The sequence below is a fragment of the Ornithorhynchus anatinus genome, chromosome 3 (assembly GCF_004115215.2).
Source record: "Ornithorhynchus anatinus isolate Pmale09 chromosome 3, mOrnAna1.pri.v4, whole genome shotgun sequence".
NCBI classification, from domain to species: Eukaryota; Metazoa; Chordata; class Mammalia; order Monotremata; family Ornithorhynchidae; genus Ornithorhynchus; species Ornithorhynchus anatinus.
This window is the reverse complement of record NC_041730.1, coordinates 106,897,654-106,920,815: the sequence shown is the minus strand read 5'-3', so window position 1 is coordinate 106,920,815 and position 23,162 is coordinate 106,897,654. Positions and strand designations below refer to the sequence as shown.

General features: G+C 41.0%; 1 protein-coding gene and 1 long non-coding RNA gene across 2 annotated transcripts in view; one reads left to right on the top strand and one right to left on the bottom strand.

Moving 5' to 3' along the window:
* PCDH15 (protocadherin related 15) overlaps positions 1 to 23,162 on the bottom strand; it is a 913,479-nt gene that overhangs the window by 116,299 nt on the left and 774,018 nt on the right. The gene's annotated exons all lie outside the window — the stretch shown is intronic.
* The window catches only part of LOC114810259, a 54,226-nt gene that overhangs the window by 597 nt on the left and 30,467 nt on the right, over positions 1 to 23,162 (top strand). The window contains exons 2-3 of the long non-coding RNA XR_003757978.1: positions 7,499 to 7,584; positions 19,331 to 19,407. This is a non-coding gene — a long non-coding RNA (uncharacterized LOC114810259). The remainder of the gene's footprint in view (positions 1 to 7,498; positions 7,585 to 19,330; positions 19,408 to 23,162) is intronic.

Sequence of the window (23,162 nt, the reverse complement as noted above, 5' to 3'; positions counted from 1 at the left end):
TCCTCCCCTTCCCCTTCCCCTTCCCCTTCCCCTCTCTCGCTCAGCTCTTTCCCGCTCTCTCCTCTGTCTCCTCCCCCCCTCCTCTCTCCCGCCCTAGAACCCCACTTTACCAGCGCTACCCCTCTTCCCCCTCCCCCTACTCTTCCCCCCACCAAACCCCCTCTTCACCCCCTCCCCCTTCTCTCTTCCCCACCCATGCCCCATCCCAGTCCTCTTGTCCCACCCCCACCCCTCATCCCCCTCTCCTCGTCCAGGGCCCCGCCACCTCCTTCCCATCCAAACCCTCCCCTCCCCCCGCCCTTCCCCCCCTCCTCCCCTTGCACCCACAGCTACTTTCAAGTGTGGCCTCTGGAACCCCCGCTCTATTACAGGCAAGCTACCTTTCATCCATGACCTTTTCCTCTCCCGCTCTCTCCTCCTCCTCGCCCTTTCGGAAACGTGGCTCTCTCCCGAAGACACGGTCTCCGCCGCCGCTCTCTCCGGCGGAGGCCTCTCCTTCTCCCACTCCCCCAGACTCACCGGTAAGGGAGGAGGCGTCGGCTTCCTCCTCTCGCCCCGATGCCGCTTCCGCACTATCCCTCCTCCCCCCTCCCTCTCCTTCCCCTCCTTCGAAGCCCATATCATTCGCCTCTACCACCCACTCCAGTTACTTGTCGCCGTCATCTACCGCCCTCCCGGTCCCACCTCCGACTTCTTCAACCACCTTGACCCCTTTCTCACCTTCCTCCTCTCCTTCTCTCTGCCCACTCTGATCCTTGGAGACTTCAACATCCATACGGATGTACCCGACGACTCCTCTGCCACCCGCCTGCTATCCCTCCTCGACTCTGCCGACCTCCTCCTCCACCATACCGCGCCCACTCACCGACTCGGTCACACCCTCGATCTCGTCATCTCCTACCGCTGCACTATCTTCTCACTCACCAACTCTGAAATCCCTCTCTCTGACCATAACCTTCTCACCTGCCTCATCTCTCACACTCCCTCCCCCCGCAAATCTTCGCTACTGCCCCACAGAGACCTCCGCTCTCTCGATCCCATCCGTCTTTCCAATAGCATCTCGCCTCACCTTGCCGCCCTGTCCTCTCTTCCCACTCTCGACGATCAGGTCTCCGCTCTCAACTCCACCCTCTCTACTCATCTCGACTCTCTCACCCCCCTTTCCCTCCGCCGCTCTTGCTCCACTAACCCACAGCCCTGGATCACCTCCTCCGTCCGCCTCCTACGCTCCTATGCTCGAGCTGCTGAGCACTGCTGGCGAAAGTCCAAGCACCAAGCCGACCTCATACATTGCAAATTTATCCTTTCCTGCCTTAACTCTGCCCTCTCCTCCGCCAGGCAAAGCTTCTTCTCCTCCCTCATCGACACCCATGCCCGTCACCCCCGCCGATTGTTCCGGACCTTTAACTCTCTCCTTAGGCCCCCTGTTCCTCCCCCTCCCCCATCTCTCACCCCTAATGATCTGGCCACCTATTTCCTCACGAAAATCAACACGATCAGGTCTGAGCTCCCCAAAGTCACCCCTCCGCCTCTCCCCTCCCCCCCAACAACCCCCTCCCCTACTTTCCCATCCTTCCCTGCAGTATCCTCAGAGGAGATCTCCTCCCTCCTCGCAAGTGCCACCCCCTCCACCTGCGCCTCGGACCCCATTCCCTCTCACCTTCTTAAAACCATGGCTCCTGCCCTCCTCCCTTCCTTAACTTCTATTTTTAACCACTCAATCTCCAAGGGCTCCTTCCCCTCTGCCTTCAAACACGCCCACGTCTCCCCCATCCTAAAAAAACCCGCTCTTGACCCCACTTCCCCCTCCAGTTATCGTCCTATCTCCCTACTACCCTTCCTTTCCAAAATCTTAGAACGAGTCGTCTACAATCGATGCCTAAAATTCCTTAACTCCCATTCTCTCCTAGACCCCCTCCAATCTGGCTTCCGTCCCCTCCACTCTACCAAGACTGCTCTCTCTAAGGTCACCCATGACCTCCTTCTTGCCAAATCCAATGGCTCCTACTCCATTCTGATCCTCCTTGACCTCTCTGCTGCCTTTGACACTTGTCGACCATCCCCTCCTCCTCCATACCTTATCTCACCTTGGCTTCACGGACTCTGTCCTCTCCTGGTTCTCCTCTTACCTCTCTGGCCGATCATTCTCGGTCTCCTACGCTGGAGCCTCCTCCCCCTCCCATCCTTTAACTGTTGGAGTTCCTCAAGGGTCAGTTCTTGGCCCTCTTCTGTTCTCCATTTACACTCACTCCCTCGGTGAACTCATCCGCTCTCACGGCTTTGACTACCATCTCTACGCAGATGACACGCAGATCTACATCTCCGCCCCTGTCCTCTCCCCCTCCCTTCAGGCTTGCATCTCCTCCTGCCTCCGGGACGTCTCCACCTGGATGTCGGCCCGCCACCTAAAACTCAACATGAGCAAGACTGAGCTCCTCATCTTCCCTCCCAAGCCCGGTCCGCTCCCAGACTTCTCCATCACCGTGGATGGCACGACCATCCTTCCCGTCCCGCAGGCCCGCAATCTCGGTGTCATCCTTGACTCATCCCTCTCGTTCACCCCACACATCCTATCCGTTACCAAGACCTGCCGGTTTCACCTCTACAATATCGCCAAGATCCGCCCTTTCCTCTCCACCCAAACGGCTACCTTACTATTACGGGCTCTCGTTATATCCCGGCTAGACTACTGTGTCAGCCTTCTCTCTGACCTCCCTTCCTCCTCTCTCGCCCCGCTCCGGTCTATTCTTCACTCCGCTGCCCGGCTCATCTTCCTGCAGAAACGATCTGGGCATGTCACTCCCCTTCTTAAACAACTCCAGTGGTTGCCTATCGACCTCCGCTCCAAACAAAAACTCCTCACTCTAGGCTTCAAGGCTCTCCATCACCTTGCCCCTTCCTACCTCTCCTCCCTTCTCTCTTTCTACCGCCCACCCCGCACGCTCCGCTCCTCTGCCGCCCACCTCCTCGCCGTCCCTCGGTCTCGCCTATCCCGCCGTCGACCCCTGGATCACGTCCTCCCGCGGTCCTGGAACGCCCTCCCTCCTCACCTCCGCCAAACTGATTCTCTTTCCCTCTTCAAAACCTTACTTAAAAATCACCTCCTCCAAGAGGCGTTCCCAGACTGAGCTCCTCTTCCCCCTCTACTCCCTCTGCCATCCCCCCTTTACCTCTCCGCAGCTAAAGCCTCATTTTCCCCTTTTCCCTCTGCTCCTCCACCTCTCCCTTCCCATCCCCACAGCACTGTACCCGTCCGCTCAACTGTATATATTTTCGTTACCCTATTTATTTTGTTAATGAATTGTACATCGCCTTGATTCTCTTTAGTTGCCATTGTTTTTACGAGATGTTCTTCCCCTTGACGCTGTTTAGTGCCATTGTTCTTGTCTGTCCGTCTCCCCCGATTAGACTGTAAGCCCGTCAAACGGCAGGGACTGTCTCTATCTGTTGCCGACTTGTTCATCCCAAGCGCTTAGTACAGTGCTCTGCACATAGTAAGCGCTCAATAAATACTATTGAATGAATGAATGAATGAACATCCACCAAACTAGCACATTTCCTCCCTTCAAAGTCCTACTTAGAGCTCACCTCCTACAGGAGGTCTTCCCAGACTAAGCCCCCCTTTTTCCTCTGCTCATCCTCCCCTCTCCATCTCCCCCACCCCTGCCCCATAGCACTGTGAATATATGCAAATACGTATTACTCTATTTTATTAATGATGTGTATATATCTATAATTCTATTCATTTATATCGATGCTATTGATGCCTGTCTACTTGTTTTATTTTGCTGTCTCCCCTTTTCAAGACTGTGAGCCCATTGTTGGTAGGAATTGTCTCCATTTGTTGCCGAATTGTACTCTCCAAGTGCTTAGTACAGTGTTTTGCATATAGTAAGTGCTCAATAAATACGATTTAATGAATAAGTGCTGTGGGGTTGATGGAAGTAAACTTGATCCCTGGCCAAAAACAGCTTCAGACTACACGGGAAGAGAAATAAAATAAATTTCATATGGCTAAATATGTAAGTGCAGGTGGGCTGGGGGACAGATGAAGAGCAAAGTGCTTAAGGAGTACACACCTAGATGCATAAGCAATATGGAAGTGAGGGCTTAGTCAGGGAAAGCCTCTTAGAGGAGAGGTGACTTTGATAGTTCTTGAAAGATGGGTAGAGAGGGTGGTGTCTGTCAGATATGAGAAGAGTGTGTGATCCGGGCCAGAGAGAGGATGTGAGCAAGGAAGTGGTGATGAAAATAAATGAGAGCAGCTACAGTTGTATGTTAGAGGAACAAAGTCTGTGGATAGGTTGTGGTAGGACATCAGGGAGGTAACATAGGAGGGGCAGAGTTGATTGGATGATTAAAAGTGAATGGTAGGTGTTTTTGTTTGATGAAACGATGGATGGACAACTATTACAGATTTCTGAGGAGAAGAAAAGAGCATTTTTTAGAAAAATGATCTCAGCAGCTGAGTGAAGTATGAATTGGAGAGGGGAGATATAGAAGGTAGGGAAGTCAGTGAGGAGGTTGTTACAGTAAAAGCAGGGTATGACAAGTGTAGCCATCTGGATTGAGAAAAAGATGAATCCTAGAAAGGTGAAGGTAGGCCTGACAAGATTTGGTGATTGAATATGTGGGTTGAATGAAAGACCTGAGCTGAGGATAAAGCCAACTTTGTGGGCTTGTAAAATAGGGTGGTGGCCATGACTTCAGTTATTGGAAAGTCTTGAGAAGGACAGGATTTGGGTGAGAAGATGAGAAGCTCTGCTTTAGACCTGCTAGATTTGAAGTATTGGTAGGATATCCATGTAGGGATGTTTTGAAAGCAGGAGTAAATGCGAGACTGCAGAGAAGGAGAAAGGCTTAGGCTGGAGAAAGAGATTTGGGAATCATCCACACAGAGGTGGAAGTTGAAGCTGTGGAAATGAATGAGTTCTCCAAAGGAGTGTATATAGATGGAGAATCAAGGGGTACCCAGGGTAAGACTTGAGTGATTCCCACAGTTAGGGGTGGGAGGCAGAGGAGGAGCCAGAGAAAGAGACTGAGAAGAAAAGACCAGAGAGATAAGCAGACAACCAGGAAAGACAGTGTCAGTGAAGCCAAGGTTAGTTAGTGCTGCCAGGAGAAGGAGGTGTTCCACAGTGTTGGATGCAGTTAAGAGTTTCTGGAGGATTAGGATGAAGCAAAGGCCACTGGATGTAGCAAGGATAACACTGGTGACCTTGGAGAAGGCAGTTGTCACTTCTCTATTGTGTGATGTTGGGCAAGTCACTTAACTTCTCTGTGCCTCAATTATCTTGTCTGTAAAATGGGGATTAAGACTGTGAGCCCCAAATGGGACATGGACATTGTCCAGCATGATTTTATGGTTACCCCAGCTCTTAGTGCAGTGGTTGGCACAAAGGAAGTACTTAACAAATACCATTAAGTAAAAAATGATGAAGGGGTGAAAGTTAGATTGCAGGAGTTCAGGGAGAGAACTATAGGAGAGGAAGTGGAGAAAGTAGGTATAGACAGCTAGCTCTACTACAATTTTGGAAATGAATAGTAGGAAGACTGGATTATAACTGGAAGATGGCATGGAAGGAAGGATTTTTTCTTTTTAATAGGGATTCATGGGCATGTTTGACAGCCATGGGAAAGGAACTATTGGAGACTGAGCTATTGGAGAAGGTGGTGGTCAGGGAAGAAAGAAGAGAGAAGACAATGATTTCATAAAGTGTGAAGGGATGACGTCAGAGGTGCAGGTGGAGGGGTTTCATTTTCAGAGTCAATCCATCATATTTATTGATCACTTATTGTATGCAGAGCACTGTATTAAGTGTTCAAGAGAATACAATATAACAAAGAGTACAATAATCAGAGGTGGTAGATTCATTGCCTGTCCACAACAACCTTACAGTAGAAAGCGAGATTCAGACATAAATATAAATAAATACATTATGGATATGTGCTTAAGTACTGTGAGGTTGAGGGAGGGATGAATAAATGGTGCAAATTGAAGGGCACGGATAATACAGAAGGGAGAGGGAGAAGAGGAAATGAGGGCTTAGTTAGGGAAGGCCTCTTGAACGGGTGTGTTTACTAAGGGTTTGAGGTGGGGAAAGTAATCATTGTTGGATATGAACAGGAAGGGTGTTCCACGCCAGAGGCAGGATGTGGGCTAGAGATAGACAGCAAGATAGACAAGATCAAGATACAGTGAGTAGGTTGGCATTAGACATGCAAAGTGTACAGACCAGATTATATTAGGAAATCAGGGAGGTAGGGTAAGAGGGGGCAGGCAAGGTGATTAAGTGTTTTAAAACCTGTGGTAAGGAGTTTCTGTTAGTTGTGTAGGTTTATGGGCAACCACTGGAGGTTTCTGGGGAGTGGGGAAACATGGACTGAGAGGAGGAAGATCTTCTCTTGACATCCTGCTAAGAAGAATGAAAGAGTCAAAGTGAGGGCAGAAGTAGGATGGGAACTGGAGAGGTATAGGGAAGATTTAAGGTATATCGTGCCTAACTTTCATTTTTTTAATGAAATGGGTGACAAGGTCCTTAGGGGCTAGAGATTCATTCATTCAATCACATTTATTAAGACTTACTGTGTGCAGAGCACATGGTACTAAATGCTTGGGAGACCACAAAACAACAATAAGCAGACATATTCCCTGCCCACAACAAGCTTACAGTATAGAGATGGGGAGGTAATTGACAAGGGAATTGATGAAGGGGTTGAAAGTCTGAAACAAATAATAATAATAATTATGGCATTTAAGTACTTACTATGTGCCAGACACTGTACTAAGCACCTAGTGGATTCAAGCAAGGCTCACAGTGTCAATCCCCACTTTACCGATGAGGGAACTGAGACCCAGAGAAGTGAGATGACTTGTCCAAGGTCATATTCAGCAGACTTGTAGTAGATCCAGGAGTAGAAGTCATGACCTTCTAACTCCCAGGGCCTCACTCTATTCACTACGTCATGCTGCTTCTCACCCAATGGCATGAGCAATGTGCATGTAAGTCAGTAGTGCCTTGCACATACTAAGTGCTAACAAAGACTATGAAAAAAGTAGAAAGGACATTTTTATGGCAGGTGAAGATCAATTTTAGATGGACAAGGTTGGCCTGGTGTCTGGATTTGGGAGACAATAGCGCCCCATGGATTGAGCACAGGATCAAAGGAAGCATACCATGGAGATGATCCAGGGCTATGGTTGGTGTCATTAATTCAATGCTGGGAAGGAGAGTGCGGGAGTTGAGTTCAAGAGAGTGTGGAACTGAAGGTCTGGATGTGTGTGTCAAGAGAAGGTAGTTTGGATATTAGGACCAAATGGGACAGGGTGACTTTGGAAAATAGGAGTGGCTAAAGAAATGAACATAGTACATTTCCTCCAAAGAGTCCAAAATGTTTCTTGCATTTCTTGCATTGCATTCTTGAGGGTATTTTCTCAATTACTTTTATCATATCAAGAAATTATGGATAGATGCCTATTATTCTTTCTGTTTTGCAGATGGAGAATTTACAGGCAAAGGCCAGTCTATATCTTTCTACTGTGCAATAACCTGAAAAGTGATACACATTTCAACAGGTTTTAAGGTAACAAAATAAGAATTTAGAGAAGAAATATAAGGACCAGTGGCACATTTAAGTTGTACTTTATGAGAAGCGGTATGGCTTAGTGGAAAGAGCACAGGTTTGGGAGTCAGAGGATGTGGGTTCTTATCCCACTTGCCTGCTGTGTGAACTTGGGTAAGCCACTTAATTTATCTGTGCCTCAGTTACCTCATCTGTAAAATGGGGACTTAGACTGTGAGCCCCAAGTGGGACAACCTACTTACCTTGTATCTACCCCAGTGATTAGAACAGTGCTTGGCACATAGTAAGTGCTTAAGAAATACCATCATCATTATTACTATTATTATTATCAAATCCTCAAATCTTAATAAGCATATACTTACTCTTCTAAATATACATATTGCAATAAATAATATATTTGTCATGTTATAGGTATGACAATGAATTCTATATGATGAAAAGTTCATTGTGGTAATATGTGGTATACCACTGGATAGAACCTTATCTATCCCTGTCACTTCCTTTACTAAGCAAGTATATATATGTATCTGCTTTACATACATATAGCTATATATCATATAAGAATCTCTATTATACATTATATATGTATATATACAATTCTACATCTAATATATACATGCTATATATATAATTTCTTAGAAAAAGAAATGACAGGGATCGATAGATGGATGTGTGCACACACAGCCACACACACACACACACAAAAAAAAAAAAAACACCACACTCACAGGATAATTACCACTTTTGAATAGAGAAAGGAAACAGAGGTCAACATTTTCGCCACATCTTTTCTAACATAAAATACAAATCTTCTAATTTAGTACTTAGAAAAATAGGCACTCATAATTGAAGCTGTCAATTAATTACAAAAAAGCATCTTTTTATTCCTTCAGGTTTATGGTTGCTTGTGACTCTCAAGTTAACTTTCTAAATCGGGATATAGACCCAGCAGTGTACTGAACCCTGAAGTCTTAATGTAGATAATTAAATTAAGGAATAATTTAAAGGTCCATTATCATTATCAACTTGATGCATAATACAGAGCATTCATTAAAAATTTAGCTTCACCTATGAGTTAAATTTAAATTGAGTCATAATTTAAAATTAGTACACTAACTTAGCATGATGTCAATTACAACACTCTAAATCCAGAAGAACAGGTAAATTTACCATTCTCTTTACCATTAGATTATTGGTCTTTAAATTTATTAGTTCATTAGTTTGTGCCACCTCTCTGAAGAGTTAATGGAGAGAGTTTAACTAATTTAACTTTGAATTTACATGTTCTCATTTTCTCAGAGTTGAGAATGTGTATTCAAATGATCTGAATCATGCTCTGTACAATTGAGTCACTTATTACTATAAATTTGAGAAGGATTATGCTTTAAACTTTTCATTTCTATGAGCCTCAGCATCATTTAGCTGTGAAGTACTTCATCAATACAGTCCTAATTCTAAGATGGTTTATCATTTTAGTGCCATTCGGAAAACCTAAGTGGCCCAATTAATTCACTCTTGCTAAATTCCAAAATGGTTCATCAATTCACTGGTATCTAACAAGGAAACTTAACATTAATTCAATGTCACTTAACATGAGAATTTTACATTAGTTCACTGTCATGTCACTCCAGACTGGTTCACTGAAAGTCACCTACTACCAAAGTGGTTCATCATGTCAGTTTTGCTGAACTTTGCATTGGCATGTTAATTCAGTATCATATTATATAGTCATTAATCAATTCATTGCAACCAAACCTAATTAAATCTCATTAAGGTAATGTTTAAACTGGAAAAATGTCACTGAATCTAAGAATGGATTGCCAAGGCTGAGAAATGTATTACCATCAATAGTATATATTGATAGCCTAATGTGTACAGCAAACTGTGCTAAATGCTTGGAATTGTACAATAGAGGTCAAAGAGACAAGTCTGGCCTTCAGTCGTTTACAATCTAAAAAAGGAAGACATACACACAACAATTTAAAGCTAGAAGGAAGAAGTGCTCTAGTACTCGAGTAGAAAATTAATACGCACAAAAAGAGATAAGGGGTTGTTGTGGGAGTTTGGAATATGTAACTTAGTGAGAAGAGAAAATAGCCAGGGAAAGCCTCCTGGAGGGGTTGATAAAAAATTCCATATTATTTTGCAATATTTACTAAGACCTCCTGTAAGACAGAGCTTGATGTTTAACCTTAACTAAAATGGTGAAACAAATAAAAATATCAGTTAATAACTAATAAAGTAAGACTAATAAACAATTTAGTTTACATTGGGTAAGTGTATCTTTGCAGGGGAAATATTCATTTTGGATACAAATCTGCATGGTACAATAAAAACTCCACACCTAATGAGAATCCTGAGGAAGAAGTCTGTCCATAGAGGAGCAGTGTTGCTCAATCCATTAACTACTAGTTGCTTCCTTGAGTTAGCCCCAGAAACCATGAAGCCAAGAAGTCCACTTAGCAAAGAACAAATGAGAGTGTTTCAGGTTTATCTCAGCCCCAAGGCCTGTTGTCCACACCCTGACATCACCCTGAGAAAAAATCATAACAGGCAAGTTCCAGAGTCCTGACATGAGAGCAGTAGGCTGAGTATAGTGGCAGAGTAGTTAATTGAGTGGCCTGTGATCTTGAGCAAGTCGCTTCACTTCTCTGTGCCGCAGTTACCTCATCTGTAAAATGGGGATTGAGACAGGGAGCCCCATGGGGAGACAGGGACTGTGTCCAACCCACTTAGCCTATCCCCCCAGCACTTAGTACAGTGCTTGGCACATATTAATCACTTAACAAATACCATAATAATAATTATTATTATTATTATCAGGAGGCTCACATGAGAACATCACAGGCCAATAATACATTTGTTTTTTGTTAAGGGCTTAATATGTGCCAAGCATTGTTTTAAACACTGGGCTTTATACAACACAATCGTATCAGACACATCCTATTTCCCACATGAGGCTGACACCCTAAGGAGGAGGAAGAACAGGTATTTAATCCCCATTTTTCAAATGAGGGAATTAAGTCACAAAGAAATGACGTGCGGTCAGGTTCACAATGGGGAAATGGCAGACTCAGCCTGAAAATTCAGGTCTCCAGACTCCACATCCCAAGTTTTCCACTTCAGTTATGTTGCTTCTCAAAAAGTATATCTGTATAAATTTAATCATTCTAGTGAATAGGAAAAGAGAAGAACAAAAATGTCTTTTTAAGTTATTTATTAAGCATTTACTATGTGCCAGACACTTTACTAAGCACTGGGGTAGATACAAGACAATCAGGTTGGACACGGTCCATATCCCACATGGGGATAACAGTCTTAAACCCTAGTTTTACAGATGAGTCACTGAGGCACAGAGAAGTTAGTAACTTTCCCAAGGTCACACAACAGACAAGTGATGGAACTGAAATTAGAACCCAGGTCCTCTGAATTCAAAGCCCATGCTATCTCTATGGACATTGTCTCCCTTCTATTCAGAATTTGAGGCATATGAGGAATAGAGACTGTAATCTGACCTGACTAACTTGTATCTACCCCAGAGTTTGTAATGACTCAGAGTAAGTGCTGAACAAATATCAAAAAAAAGAAATTGTAGTAAATCATTTTATTGAATTGAAAATAACTCTGCTTTCATTTTGTAATTGGATGGACTATGTGGATTTGGATTTCCTTTCTTATTTGAACTCTAGTTTTGCAAATTAATCATTTTCATCATTGATTTTTTTTTTCTACAATGTACTTTCCATTTTTTCTCCTTTAGAAAATGAAAAAGATTGGAACATTAATCTAGATCATATGGTAAAATCTTTCTAGAGTAACTTAATTTAATTTTACATTTATTATTCAAAATTTAATAAACAATTAAATCCCCAAAATACATTTAAAGTAACTCAACCTATATACCATCTTATGGCTCTGTAGGCAAATGTCCAAAGTCAAGCAGCTGAACACTTAGCAAAATTATAGTTCGTTTTACAAGTATAAGTTTGACTTTGACTTTTTAGTTAAAAGCAGTGGTTTGGCCAAAAAGAGTGCATTGAAGATTGCACCCTGAATATCACCAGTGAGTTTCAGGTTTCTGTTTGCAGGCTACTTGCTAGCATTTCCTTTATATTGAAGAGACAAACTCTCAATCACAAGTGATAAATGGATGCCATTAATGTCTCAGAGACTGTACCTTCCCCTGAAAAATATCGACAGCAATATAACCATAAAGGAATTAGAAGAATGAATGAATATAGGCAAAACAATTACAAGATTCAATAAAGTGGGTTGGGAGAGTGAATTCACCAGTTATTGCTGTTGTAATCTATGGGGTTTCAAGAGTAGGAATGAGTGATTGAGCAATAATTCCCAGGTTGAGGAAGGTATCAAGTAATCTCACAAGAAACACAACAAGAAGGGCTGTCATTAATTTTCAGTTTTTAGTATCAATGAGTTAGCTTATTGATAGTTTTGCTGAGAAAAACTGTTTAACCTCCTCCTAGCTAGCTAGAAAGTACTCTACATTAGGTTATACACAAGCATTCTGGTTGGAAAGGGACAAAGCACCAGAATTCTTAGGCAAATTTTTTGGGATAATGCCACAAAAATGGGCAACACCAGAAGCATTGAATTCTTAAATTTTGGAAGAAAAATGTAATTCTCTTTTGTATTTTTGAGTAAATCATTTTATGAAAATAGTGGAAAATAGCTGTGAGGAAGAAAAACAGAAAAACTGAAGACTGTGTTCTGAAGGTTCCAATATATAATGTTGCAAAACTGGAAAAAATTTGACAAATTATTAAGATTTTCTTCAAAATACATAATTTCTTAATATTGACATGCACTGCTTAGTGTTCCGATCCATCACTATCCATTATGACTGTACCTTGTTAAGTTATATTAGAGAAGCAGCATGGCTCAGTGGAAAGAGCCCAGGCTGGGGAGTCAGAGGTCATGGGTTTGAATCCCGCTCTGCCCCTTGTCAGCTGTGTGACTGTGGGCAAGTCACTTCGCTTCTCTGTGTCTCAGTTCCCTCATCTGTAAAATGGGGATGAAGACTGTGAGCCTCACGTGGGACAACCTCATTCCCCTGTATCTACCCCAGCGCTTAGAACAGTGCTCTGCATGTAATAAGTGCTTAACAAATACCAACATTATTATTATTATATTTCTTTAAAGATGTAATTATTACTAATTTAAAATAGTTTTCATCACCCTTAGAGACCATCTAAATACAGAAGCCACTGACTCTTTTTTTTCCCTATAGGGAAGGAGAACAATGCTTCTCTGAAAGTTTTCAATAATTTTAAATTCATTTTCTATTAATAATTCATAATTCACAATTCCATATATGTGCAAACATCACCAGGGACCATATTATAAAATAAATGAATTAATTTTGAACTAGTAAGTTGATTTAATCAATAAGAAGGAGCTGGCTTGGTGGAAAGAGCCCAGGTCTGGTGGGAGTCAGAGGATCTGGGTTTTAATCTCAGCTCTCCCAATTGCTTGCTGTATGATCCGAAGCAAGCATTTAACTTTCTTGTGTCTCAGTTTTCTCAAGTGTAAAATGGGATAAATCTTCCTCCCTCATGTGGGATAGGGACTCCGTCCAGCTTGATTAATTTGTATCTCTACCGCAGCTGTTAGACAAATAGTAAGATAGTAAATAGACTTGACAAATAAATAAATGTAGAACAGTAAATAGACTTGATAAATAGTATTTAAGAAATATTACCATTATAATTATTGTCATTATGGTAATCAAACCTGATCTACTTCATCCTTGGATTTTACTTTAAACATTGTCTATACCACTTATATTGTAAGTTATTTGAGGATTAAGACTAATTCCCTCACTTCAATCAAATTTTCCTAATATGTAGTATAGAATACAATCCCATAAATTAAATGCTAATAGACGATTTCAGGGAGAGTTAACATCGGCAAACAGTTGATGAAACTAATGAAAGATTTAGTATGTGATGTTGATTTACATCAACATTAATATCATGATGTTAAGCTCCAAATTTTTTAGTTTGGGACTTTTACTAGTAGCATTTCATGTAAGTGATAAAATATGAAAACTTCAAGATTCAAGAGTTGTCTTGTTAATACCTTTACAACTGATAGAAGCATCTTAAAAACGTTAATGCTATTAATAAGCTTCTAATCACAAAATTAAAATGACTTTCCTTATGCATTTCTAAATATTTGGGATTTTTTGTGGAAAACTATAAAAGAAAATGTATTTGACAGTACAATGCAAATAGGTCTATAGCTATGGTAAAGTACACATTTTTAATAATAGAAACTAAGGGATTATAGTTATACAATTATTTAGGTGTAACTAAATCCTTAAAACCTATCAAGAAAACAAAGAAACCATAAAACTCAACATCTAGTTTCTTTAGACCAGAATTTACTTCACTGTATTCTTTATATTCGGATTTTACTGGATAGTTTTAAGATTAGGGACAGATCTTGTGTGGCTTATTGATCAGATGTAGATAGTTACATTGTGAACCACTCCAACACTACGTGGTTGTTTTTCTCTATTTAAACTCCTAATTATGCTATTCCTCATGCCTGCTTGTGGATTAAGCTCACATCATGGCCTACTATATTTCTACAGTCTTAATAATGGAATCCTAGGTGGAACATTTAGGTACATACTTCCTTTGATAGTCCTAAATACAGGTTGGCTGGGGTTCATTCTGGTTTATGAGGACATAGCAGTGAGGTCCTGAATTCAGTATTCTGCAGAACCTATCATTTTCAATTCTTTACTAAATATACATGTTCATTCATAGGGCCACCTAGCATATAATTACATTATATTTTATATTGTTCAAGTTCTAGTCTTTTGCTGACCATGCCATTTAAATGAAAGAAAAGTTAAAGAAACCCGGGACCATTATTTAACCATTATGACCTGATCATTAGCCCATATAGGAGTTTTCACTTGAAATCACTATCTTAAGCTGTTCAAATATTTCCACAAGGATTATCCTTATCTAAATTATTCCAGTAGGCTAGGTAGTATTCTACAGTCTAAGACTCAGAAATCATATTTTGGAAATCAAATATTGCTCTAGAGCTGAGAAGAAGAAGGCAAAACATTTAAAGTTGTAAGATTCACAATGAACTAAGCTACATTTTGTATGTTTCTGTTACACAATCGGATCTTTGTGCACCAGTTGCTCAGAGATTTCACTTTGGCTCTTCTACCCAAAAAAAGAAGAGGAGACATCATAGCACTCATCAACATTGGCAAGACACCCATTGTGACTGTCTGGAACAACTAGTAGGACGCCTACTGATGTCTTATCAAAGGCTATTTCATTTCACCTCACCTCCACTTTATATCTGCTCCCAACTACCACTTCAGTACTACTGTCCCACCTAACACTTGAGTATTCACACCCTTCCATATCACCTCTTCCTGTCTATGATCATTCCTGGTTCCATCTCTCCCACTGGATTGTAAATTTCTTGAGACCATTCTACTCAATTCTCTTGTCTACTAATTCTCTGGTACCTCCGAAGCATGTCGTACAATGTTCTGGAGATGGTAGCCACTCAACTAATATTGTCAATTACAGTCTATTACTATAGGCTATAAGTTCCTTGTGGGCATATCTACCAACTCTATTTGTATTATAGTTTACCAAGCTCTTAGTACAGTGGCCTGCACACAGTAACTGCTCAATAAATACCACTGGCTAACTGACCGATTAATGTGATTCTTCTGTCTCTTAAATTTAAATATGTGAAATGAGAACTTAACTCTCCAACTGTGCGATTAACCAAGATGGGTGTGGTAGTTTCCTAACTCATAAGTTCCACTCTTTAAAAAGAATATCTCAAACTCCAGCTGGAAACAGAGTGAGGGTGCCAGAAAAGCTACAGTAGGCAGAACACTTAGCAATTATATCAGATGTTAAGTGGATGCTATGTAGACTTTAAAAGTAATGCTTTGCTTGTTTTTTTGTGTGTTGCTTTTGTGGGGGGGTGGGGTTGTTTCATATACTGTTAAGCACTTACTAAGTGCCGGGCACCAAATTAAGTGTGGGGGTAGATACAAGTTGATCAGGTTGTACACAGTCCCTGTCCCTCATGGGACTCAAAGTCTTAATCCCCATTTTACATATGAGGAAACTGAGGCACAGAGAAACTAAGTGACTTTTCCATGGTCTCACATCAGGCAATTAGTCAGAGCCAGAATTAGAACCAAAATGCTTCTGACTCCCAGGTATGTGTTCTATCCACTAGACTATACTCCTCATTGGTAGAAAGAAAGCCTCATGGCATTCTAATTTCAAGGTCCAAAGGCATAATTGTCAATAGAAATGCAGATTAAAAAGATGTCAGTCTTCAATCTACATAATGAAGGTAAAAGATGTTATTTTTAGCTTTTACTTGAGATTGTATGAAAGCTTATTGCAGTCAGGGAACATATCAATCAATTCAGCACCTTGTTTCCTCTTCTCCTACTCTTTTGTACTTAGATTTATACCTTATATTTATCCCTCCCTCAACATCAAAGCACTCATGTACATATCTCTAATTTATTTATATTAATGTGTGTCTTGTCCACTAGACTGTGAGCTCCTTCTGGTCAGGGAATATGTCTACCAATTCTACTATACTGTACTTTCCCAAGCACTTAGTACAGTGCTCTGCACACAGCAAGTGCCCAATGAATATGATTGACTGACTGATTGCTTGGTAGAGTATAATATAATTCAATAGTATTTATTCAATAGTATTTATTGAGCGCTTACTATGTGCAGAGCACTGTACTAAGCGCTTGGAATGAACAAGTTGGTAGATGCAATTTCTTCCCTCAAGAGGCTCACAGTCTATAGAAGCATACTATGAGATCATTACCTGCCCTTACAATGGAAAGTTGGCATGTGTAGATAAGATCTCTGAGGCACTCAGGAAAAATCAATCAATCAATAGTATTTAATGAGTGCTTACTATGTGCAAAACTCTGAACTAGGTGTTCCAAAAACAGGAAATGTGTCTACTAACTTTTTTGTATTGTACTCTCCCAAGCATTTAGTGCAGTGCTCTGCACATAGTAAGTACTCTATAAATATAATTGGTTGATTGATACAACATAGAGTTGGTAGACACAGTCCCTACCCATAGAGAGCTTACAGTCTACAGGTGAAGGCAGACATTAAAGTAGTTTAGGGATAGGGGAAATAGTAGAATATAAGAATAGTAAGAATATAAGAACATGAGTACTGTGGGGCTATGGTGAGTATAAACGTGTAAGATGTACATAGCCAAGTTCATAGTAGAGGGGTGAAATAAAGGTCTTTTATATTTATTTATTTTTTTGTGTGCCTGGCACTGTTCTAAGCGAAGGAGTGGATACAAAGTAATCAGGTTGAATGCAGTCTATATCCCACATGGGGTTCACAATTTTAATCCTCATTTTACAGATGAGGTAACTGAGGCAGAGGGAAGTGGAGTGACCTACTCAAGGTCCCACAGCAGACAAGTTGCAGAGCCGAGATTTGAACCCAGGTCCTTCTAACTTCTAGGCCCGTGCTCTAGGCCATTTTGGGAAAGCGTCTCTTGTAAAAGATACAACTTTATGAAGGCTTTGAAAGTGGGGAGTGCGATGGACTATCAGATAGAGATAGGAAGGGGGTTCCAGGCCTTAAGGAAAATGTGGCCAACGGATCAGTGGTGAGATAGAGAAGATTGAGTTACAGATGGTAGATTGCTGTTAGAGGAGTGAAGTGTCTAGGCTGGGTTTGTAGGAGGAGATCAGTGAGGTCGTAGGAGATAGAAAACTCAGTGAGTACCTTAAACCTGAGTAAGTAGCTTCTATTAGATGTGAAAGTGGATGGGCAACCATTGGAGGTTTCTGAGGAATAATAATAATAATAATAATGTTGGTATTTGTTAAGCGCTTACTATGTGCCGAGCACTGTTCTAAGCGCTGGGGTAGACACAGGGGAATCAGGTTGTCCCACGTGGGGCTCACAGTCTTAATCCCCATTTTACAGATGAGGTAACTGAGGCACAGAGAAGTGAAGTGACTTGCCCACGGTCACACAGCTGACAAGTGGCCGAGCCGGGATTCGAACCCATGAACTCTGACTCCAAAGCCCGTGCTCTTTCCACTGAGCCACGGGAACTATGGATAGTTTTTTGTTTTGTTTTGTTTTATTTTTTTGTTTTGTTTTCAGCAAAATGATCCAGGAAGTAGAGTGAAGCATGGACTGGAGATGGAAGAGATAGATACAGGGAGGTTAGCAAGGAGGCTGATGAAGTAGTCTAAGTGGGAAATGATGAGTGCTTGGATCAGTGCGGTAGCAGTTTGGATATAGAGGAAACAGTGGCTTCTAGAGATGTTGAGAAGGTAGAACCAACAGGATTTCATGACAGACTGAAAATGAATGAGAGAGATGAGTCAGGAAATTGCCAAGGTTATGACCTTATGAGACAGGTATGTACAGTGTACATAACTGTGTACAGTGATGAGATAGTCATGAGGAGGTCAGAGTTTGGGTGGGAAAATCAGAAATTATGTTTTGGACCTGTTAGGTTTGAGGGGTCAGCAGTAGAAATATATTGAAGGTAGAAGGAAATTCAAGACTGCAGAAGTCTGGAGAGGTGGATTTGGGAATCATCCATATAGAGTTGGCAATTAAAGCTTTGGGAGTCAGTAAGTTCTTCAAGTGAGAGGATAGAATGGGACCCAGAAATGAATCTTGACAGACTCCCATAGTTAGGCAGGGAGGCAGAGAAGAAACCTATGAAAAAGACTGTGTAGGAGCAGTTGGAGAGATAGGAGGAGAACGAGGAGAGGACATTATCAGCAAACCAAGGTTAGATGATGTTTCCAGGAGAAGGGGTTGTTCATGGTGTCAACGGTGGCAGAAAGGGAGGTGAGGATTAGTATGAAATAATGACCACTGGATTAGGTAAAAAGGAACAAGAAAAGCAATTCCAGCCTACAGCAGTTCTAAAAATCCTTACTCTAAAGTCAAGGGTATTCGTCCTCAAAAACAGATGAGAGATTGAGATAAATGAAATATAGATCTAAAATCAGATAAAAGGGGACAAGAAAAACATTTGCTTCATTGGTCAAGGCAGCTCACTGAGATCAATTCAATATACATAACTCTCTAGAACTATACTAAAATGATCAGTTTATATATGCTATTTTTATGGACTTCTAAATATCCATTTAAATTTTCACTTCAAGACAAGATTAAAGTATTTTACCTATGGCACTCAATTGCTATCCTTATTACATGAATATATTTTCAAAAACTATTTTTTGTTACACCTTTTTCCAGTGATTAATTCAATTTAGTAATTTACCCAATCACTGCCATAGGTGCAACACACTCATTTGGGTGCAGAGCCAGACCAATGTTGCCTTTTGGCTTCCAAAGGGCATTAAATAAATCCCATTTCCATTGTAGGTAATATTTTCAAGTTAGAGCTACTTTTACACATTACAAATATTTTCTTAGACAAATCAATTATACCCATACACCAGCTGGAATCAATCTCCATTTCATTAAAATAGCAGTTGCCTTGGCTATTTATGTGAGCTGCCTAGAATATTGCAGGAGAAAGGGACCATAAAACATTTTGCTATTATTAGTTTCCATAATCAGGCTCCTGATTTTTAAATATAATAACACCGTACAAGCACAGTTTTCAAAAACAGGATTGCACACAATGTAATAGCAACCTAAGGCAATTGTTACTGTATTTCCAGGGGCCTCAGTAAATAACATGGAACATGACTCAAGAAAGCACTGTTACCTAAGCTCTGTGAATAGACTTGCAAGAAAGGTAATTGTTAATATGGTATAGTTCACGCTATTCATCATAGACATTGTATCAAATATAAAACTCTTGTGAAATGAGATGCATTACAAGGCTGCACCCTACGGCTAAAGCATAAAATGAAATCAATAGCATTTGAGTTTCTCATAACTTAGGTTTAAGGCTTATCTTAATTGTCCTGCCATTTATTCCAACACCCAAGGCTGACATTTCGCTATCACCCACTTGGTAGTGTTTACAAAGAGGAAACAAGGCTGTCTTCCCAATCATTCAGGAGTGATAACATTCAAATTTAAACATAAAAGAATACATTTCGATAAAGACTTTGTGTTACTGGAGGTTGGTGGTTGGAATACTTAGTCATGAACGTGCCCAGAGTAAGTGCTCAATAGAAAATGGGAGATAGTAAATTCACAACTCCTAGTTTATTTCGGGGGATGATAAATCTCAGAATCTTTTGAAATGTGGGGTCTTTGGAAGAGGAAGTGGATTTTCTATAATAAGATTAAAAGACCTTAGTCATTTTGGATTTGAAGACCAAAGTGAAGGTGACTGAAAAAGGCTCCCTTAAGATTTAGTTCTACATCTTGGTTCCTTCTCCTCATTCTATTCCTTTCCACATCTTCCATATCTCTGAAAATGTAAGAAGTAACCAAGCTGCATTAGGGATCTACAAATATATGTTTATTAGCTAATGATTATTAGCTTCTTAATGTGTTAATGTCTTTGATCAATTCTGCTTCTTCTCCAGGGAGTGACCTGAATGACAGATTCATTCGTTCATATTTATTGAGCACTTACTGTATGCAGAGCACTGTACTAAGAGCCTGGAAAGTACATTTCGGTCACAGATAGAGACCATTCATTCAGTAGTATTTATTGAGCGCTTACTATGTGCAGAACACTGTACTAAGCACTTGGAATGAACAAGTTGGCAACAGATACAGTCCCTGCCATTTGACGGGCTTACAGTCTAATTGGGGGAGACAGACAGACAAGAACAATGGCAATAAATAGAGTCAAGGGGAAGAACATCTGGTAAAAACAATGGCAACTAAATAGATTCAAGGTGATGTACATTTCCATACCTAACAATGGGCTCACAGTCTAGAAGTGGTGAGGAGACAGAAAACAAAACAAAACAAGTAGACAGGCATCAACACAATCAAAATAGATAAACAGAATTGTAAATATATACATATCCTTAATAAAATAAATAGAATAATAAATATGTACAAACATACACAAGTGCTGTGGGGCAGGGAAGGGGGTAGAGCAGAGGGAAGGAGTAGGGTAAAGAAGCTTTACCAGGCTAAGCCCCCTTTTCCTCAGCTCCCCCTCCCTTCCACATCACCTTGATTCACTCCCTTTACTCCCTCCGTTTCCTGCCCCACAGCACTCATATATATATCAATAATACTATTTATTTATACTGATACCTGTTTCCTTATTTTGATGTCTGTCTCCGCCTCTATAGACTGTAAGCCTGTTGTGGGCAGGAATTGGCTCTTTATTTCTGTATCTTTTTTTAAGCACTTAGTACAGTGCTCTGCACACATTAAGTGCTCAATAAATAAAATTGAATAAATGAATTTTACTTTTCTACATTTTTTTTTACTTGTTCTGAAAGGAGTTAGAAAATATCCCCTGCAATACTAACTATAGCCAATCTAACAGCCCTAATCATTCATTCATTCAATCATATTTATTGAGTGCTTACCAAATTTGTGCAGAGCACTGTACTAAGTGCTTGGAAAGTACAATTAAGCAACAAATAGGGACAATCCTTGCCTAACAATGGGCTCAGTCTAGAAATGGGCTCCTAGTCTAGAATGAAGGCAGATCAATGTCTGCTGCTGAAGAGGCCTCGCAGTTCAGCTGGTAGAGTGGAGAACTGTAGTGGTAAATCCTTAGACATTCTTAGGTCGTTGGTTCAATTCCAGCTTGAAGGACACTGTACTTCCCCCTCTCCATTGCCCCTACTCCCTCCCTCTGCTCTACCCCATTCCCCAACCCACAGCACTAGTATATATATGTACAAATTTATTATGCTATTTTATTAATGATGTGTATATACCTATAACTCTATTTATTTTGATGCTATTGATACCTGTCTTCTTGTTTTGTTTTATTGCCTGTCTCCCCCCTTCTAGACTGTGAGCCCGTTGTTGGTTAGGGATTGTCTCTATCTGTTGCCAAATTGTACTTTCCAAGCACTTAATATAGTACTCTGCACACAGGAAGCACTCAATAAATATGACTGAATGAATGAATGAAAATAATCTAGCCTAATGGAAAGAACACAGGCCTGGGAGTCAAGAAGACCTAGGTTCTAATTCTGGCTCTTCTATTTGCCTAGCATGTTCCCTTGGGCAAATCATTCAACGTTTCTGGTTTCAGTTTTCCCATCTGTAAAATGGGGATTTGCTATGTGTTCTCCCTTCCACTTAAGACAGCGATAGTGATGTGAGGCAGTGGCTGTGTCCCACCTGATTAGCTTGTATCTACTGTACTGCTCCACTGTACTTAGAAAGGTGCTTGGCATTTAACAAATTTTTTATTACTATTATTATCATTATTTTCTGCGACCAGGGATTACACCAGGTCTGCCAAGTGCCTTGAAACTAGCGCTTCTCAAACAGGGGGAACCAGGTGAGCGAGAGTGGATAACTCAACACAACCCAGCACTTCTACAAAATCAAAGCAAACAAACCCAGTAGCTGCAGGGAGATACAACTCCCCACTTCCCATCCCTCATCTAGAGACTTGAAATATAGGCAGAGCTTGGTGCGGTCAGTACTTGACATATTAAGTTCTTAATAAATGTAACAACATCATTTTTTATGGTAATACAATAATACACAATAACTAATATATTATTGGTGAATGGACAGCAGAGTAATTCAACAGCTACCCAACTACCCCTATTTAGGATGCTGCTCATGGTGAATGACAAAACACCAGCAAAGATGCTGTAATAAAATGTCATTGTTTGACGTGGAAAAGACTGTCTCACATGACTTCTAATGAGAAGCAGTATGACTTAGTGGCAAAGCAAGGGCTTGGGAGTCAGAGGACGTTGGTTCTAATCCCAGCTATACATCTTGTCTTCTGTGTGACCTTGGGCAAGCAGCTTGACTTCTCTGTGCCTCAGTTACCTCATCTGTAAAATGGGGATTAAGAGTGTGAGCCTCATGTGGGACAACCTGATTACCTTGTATCTCTCCCAGCTCTTAGAACAGTGCTTGGCACATAGTAAAGCTTAACAAATAGCATAATTATTATTATTGTTATTATTATGCCTTATACATGGAAGGAATTTCATCATGAGAACCAATATCTTTGAACAGGATGGCATGGCTCAGTGGAAGGAGCTCGGGCTGGGGAGTCAGAGATCATGAGTTCGAATCCCCGCTTCGCCACTTGTCAGCTGTGTGATTTTGGGCAAATCACTTAACTTCTCTGTGCCTCAGTTACCTCATCTGCAAAATGAGGATGAAGACTGTGACCCCACGTGGGACAACCTGATCACCATGTATCCTCCCCAGCGCTTAGAACAGTGCTTTGCACACAGTAAGTGCTTAACAAATGCCAGCGTGATTATTAAATACATACACTGATTATATACTGATAATATATATTATCATTACTATTATTATTGTACTTGCTAAGCACTTACTGTGTGTCAAATGCTAATCTAAGTGTTAGAATAGATACAAGTTCATCAGATTGAACACAGGCCCTGTTCCTCATGGAGCTCA